The following is a 4,474-nucleotide window of genomic DNA, read 5'->3' on the forward strand; positions in this document are numbered from 1 at the left end:
ATATAGCCTATATAATATTACAGTATAACATTTCTGTAATCTATATTCCAGTCAACAGTTTTTGAACAGTAATATTTTTCATATTTTATAAAGAAGTCTGTTCTGCTCACCAAGCCTGAATTTATTTGACCCAAAGTACAGCAAAAGTAGTAATGTTGTGAAATATTTTTACAATTTAAAATAACTGCTTTCTATTTGAATTACTTTTAAAATGTAATTTATTTCTGTGATGCAAAGCTGAATTTTCATTTTCAGAAATCATTTTAATATTGCTGATTTGCTGTTCAAGAAACCTTTTTAAATTATTATTATTATTATCAATATTTAAAACAGTTGAGTACATTTTTTTAGGATTCTTTGATGAATAGAAAGATCCAAAGATCAGCATTTATGTGAAATAAAAAGCTTTTGTAGCGTAATACACTATACCATTCAAAAGCTTAGATTCAGTATATTTTTCATTTTTCGGAAAAGAAATTACTAAATTAATAATTTTATTTCGCAAGGATGCTTTAATTTGATTGAAAGTGATGATAAAGACATTTAGAATTTTACAAAAGATTTTTATTTCAGATAAATGCTGTTCTTCTGAACATTCTATTCATCAAAGAAACATAAAAAAATATATCTAATAATCATTATAATAAATGTGTTTTGAGCAGCAAATAAGAATATCATCACAATAAATTACATTTTAAATTTTAGGGTATGTTTATATTGAAATAGGTTATTTTTATTTTTAATAATATTTATATTTTTTAATTTTTTTCTTTTGTTTTACTTTGGATAATGTAGGTTTGGTGTTTGGAAGAGACTTCATTAAAAAACTATTTATAAAACAGTTTTACTGTTCAAAAACTTTTGATTAGGCAACTTTATTTTTTCTCTAAATTTCTAGCTTTTAACTGGCTTAGAAATCAGATAACTGCTGGACAATAATCAATAATAATGATTTGTTAATGTTTATATACTACAAGCACTTTTCCAAATGTTTCTGTTTGTCTGATATTGCAGATTGCACTTCTGATGGCAGATGGAGTATTCTGACGACGACTTTCATACCTTTTATGAACCTTGACACTGTTATTTACTTGACAGTCTATGGGACAGTCACAAGCCTCCAGGTTTTCATCCAAAATATCTTACATTGTGTTCCAAAGACGAATGGAGCTTTTACGGGTTTGGAACAACATGGGGGTAAGTGATTGACAAAATTTTCATTTTGGGGTGGAGTATCCCTTTAAATTAATAGTATTACATTATTATTACATTTATTAAAAAATTTACATTGCCAATCAGAAGTTTGGAATAGTTGAACAGTTGGGTTACACTTTACGGTGTTCTTGTTGCAGTGTGATTATACTTTTAAGTACTGAGTAATATTAATTAACTACATGTACTTACTATATGGTCAGGGTTAGGATGCGGGGTTGGTTTAGGATTAGTTGCATGTAATTATGCATAAATTATCATTATTACTACTGTATGAAGTACATGTAACATCTGTAACGGACACCGTAAAATAAAGTGTTACCAAGAGTTATGTTGTTTAATATTTTTGTTGAAACCATGATAGATTTTTTCAGGATTCTTTGATGAAGAAAAGTTAAAAGAACAGCATTTATTTGCAATAGAAATCTTTTGTAACATTCTAAATGTCTTTACTGTCACCTTTGATGAATTTAATGTGCCCTTCAGCTTTGCATCCCAGGAACAAAGTACATTTTAAAATATACAAAACCTTTCAAAAGTTTGGGATCAGTTAAGATTTTTTGTTTTTAAAGAGGGTTCTTATGTTCATCAAGGCTGAGTTTATTTGATCAAAACCACACTAAAGCAGTATTGTGAAATATTATTATATTATTACTTGATATGTTAGATATGTTATATTTATGAAAAAAGTGATAGTAAATATTTACATTTTGAATAAATGCTGTTCTTTTTCACTTTTTATTCATCGACTTTTTATTCATCTCATTTGGCTTTTTTCTGATTTGAAAAATTAGCCAATTCAGCAGACAGAAAACAGTATTATTAGGGTAAATGATTGTCAGGTCAGTGTAATCTCATTGTCAGACAAAAAAATTTAACAGTACTGGGGCTCGTACCCCATTAAAAAGGGTTTAACGATACCCCTGATTCAGTGGCACTTGCTGTGTGCATGTGTGAAATAAATTTTAGACACATATTCTATATCCTTTTGTCTTCAGTAGGAGAGACATTTAAAAGAGTTGAAAAACATGTTGGAAAATGTTGTATTTTTTAAAATGTAGTTTCTTTATGCATTAAAAAACATTATGTTTTGCAGAAACTGCTATGCATATGCATTTGCACACCTGTCTTTTTATTTATTTTTATTTTATTTTTATAATTATTAGATGTAATACTTTTGTACTTACTTCAAAAACCACAATCATTTTCAGTGCTACAGTAGATACTATTTCTACCAAGTGCTTAGCAGTGCGCACTATACTTCCAGTGCTTTTCAGTATAATAAGAGGCTGTGGAAAAGAAAAACTGAAATGGATTTTATTGATCAGCAGCAAGTAATAAACTGTTGTGGTTTATGATTTTAAGTGTGTGTCAGGTTCAGTCCCTAGGTCAATGGCTAAACAAATCTGTTGATACTTTCTCATGCCTGTCAAACAAAATTCAAAACGTAAGAAAAAAAAAGAAAAAATGCATACTCTTCTGTGGTGGTGAAAATAAGATGTAGAACTTTATTTTGATAGCATCTTTTAAAACAAAAAGTTTGCCAAGTGCTTTACAGTAGATGTATGGAAGAAGAAAAATCTTCACAATGTTTTCGGTGATGTGCACCCATCTTTCTGTATGATGACCATGTCCCAGCAGAAACAGTTTAACTAACTGTCTTGTTTTCTTTTTGTGTATTTTGCTTCTCTATGTGAAGTCTTTTCCTTTCTTCTTCCTCTTTAAGTCTGTTCTCTTCGTAGATTCTTCTCTTCTCTTCTTCTCTCATTCTCTGTATATTTCTCTCATTTTCAACTCTTTGGTATTGTTCCTGGAGTGCTAGTTTTTCTGCTTTGAATCTCCACTTTTCCGCCTCAGCTTGTTCAGCTCTCCTACGCTCCCTAATTTCACCCGAGTTATCATTTCCCATTTTCAGTCTTCTGAAGATGAAAAGCTGTTATGACATTAGAGAGAGAAACATTTGTTCATTAAAGTATTAGAAATTCGCAAAGTACATTCAAACATATTCATTCAAACACAAACATCCTGTTAATATGCTGCATTTAAGGGGTGTAAATATCTGCTCCGATGACATTTCTGAAAGTTGGCCAAGATTTGCATTGTTCATGGAAGCCCACTGCGAACTGCATAGCTTTTCTTACTTTAAAATTCCCATTAAATGAAAATTAATTGTAGAAATATTGTTTTCATTTAAAGTTTTTTTTTCATTCTAAAAGAATTGTTCTAAAGAAAGAAAACTGCAATTAACAAGCCACTTTCTGAGGTCTTTTAAGGGCATGTTTTACTGTTCCTGTCGAGAAAGTGAGCAGGTAATCCGAGATTGCCTCTGTGCACTTTAAATATTATAACTATAACAGTTTTTTTTTCTTATAAATGCATTAATTCATTAATTCCAGCATTTTAACACCCCTAATGTAAACCTTTTTTTTTTCCTTCTTCTTCTTCTCAGAATATAGAAAGTCTGTAAAATAGCACGTTGGACTGTTTTTTTTACTGTAAGAAATGTTTAAAAGGTTTGTTCACTTAATATATATTATACAGTATTTTACATAAAGTAGGCTGTAAAGTTTACCGTTTACTGGTGAACATTTATTTCCTCAGGTTTTTCTCCGTTTCTGCCTTCCGTATCCTAAAGGAGACAATAGTGCTTGTGTTATGAAAAATTGGTCATATACTGAATATTCTGTAGTAGTAAACAGATGTTTAGTTGTAAAAGTTAAAGCAGTCATTATCATTATTAGAGTTATCAAAAATGTGGAACATGCAGTACAATTATCGAAAAACTACAGCCATCAGAGCCTAATTTCTGAAAGTACAAAAAAGTAAAACAATTTAAAATGACTCTGTCAACAACATACCTGTTTCTTCTTGATACTTCAGTAGTGTTTTGGTGTCTTGGCTCCCCCAGTTCTCAGATGCAGCTGGTGTGTGTGTGTAAACTGCTAGGGTAAGGCTCTTTTATACAGTGCTGAGATGTGGCAATGCTGTGATTTCACACGTCTGTCACTGATCAGCCAATGAGACTGCAGTGTTGTGGAGGACATGAGAGGTTGGGTATTTTAGCATTTCCTTTGAGATCAATCTTATATTCTTTATTTTAGGTGTGTTAACTGCCAGTTTCAGTGTTTGCTAAAAAAAAAAAAAAAAAAGTCTTCATCTTTCACTTAAATGTCAATATCAAGCACTATGTTGATGCAGAGATTTTTATAGGTTAATAAGTGAAAATTCATTAAGGCAGTGCATCCAAGTAAATAGTTTTCAG

General features: G+C 30.5%; 1 long non-coding RNA gene across 1 annotated transcript; it reads right to left on the reverse strand.

The window, feature by feature from the left end:
* Positions 1–2,694: 2,694 nt before the first annotated feature.
* LOC109083316 lies at positions 2,695–4,185 on the reverse strand. Its single transcript, XR_002016568.2, has 3 exons — positions 4,071–4,185; positions 3,785–3,841; positions 2,695–3,145 (listed from the first exon to the last, which is right to left on the reverse strand). It is a non-coding gene; the product is annotated as an uncharacterized LOC109083316 (long non-coding RNA).
* Between the last annotated feature and the right edge of the window lie 289 nt (positions 4,186–4,474).

This window comes from Cyprinus carpio, chromosome B2 (assembly GCF_018340385.1).
Source record: "Cyprinus carpio isolate SPL01 chromosome B2, ASM1834038v1, whole genome shotgun sequence".
Classification (NCBI taxonomy): domain Eukaryota; kingdom Metazoa; phylum Chordata; class Actinopteri; order Cypriniformes; family Cyprinidae; genus Cyprinus; species Cyprinus carpio.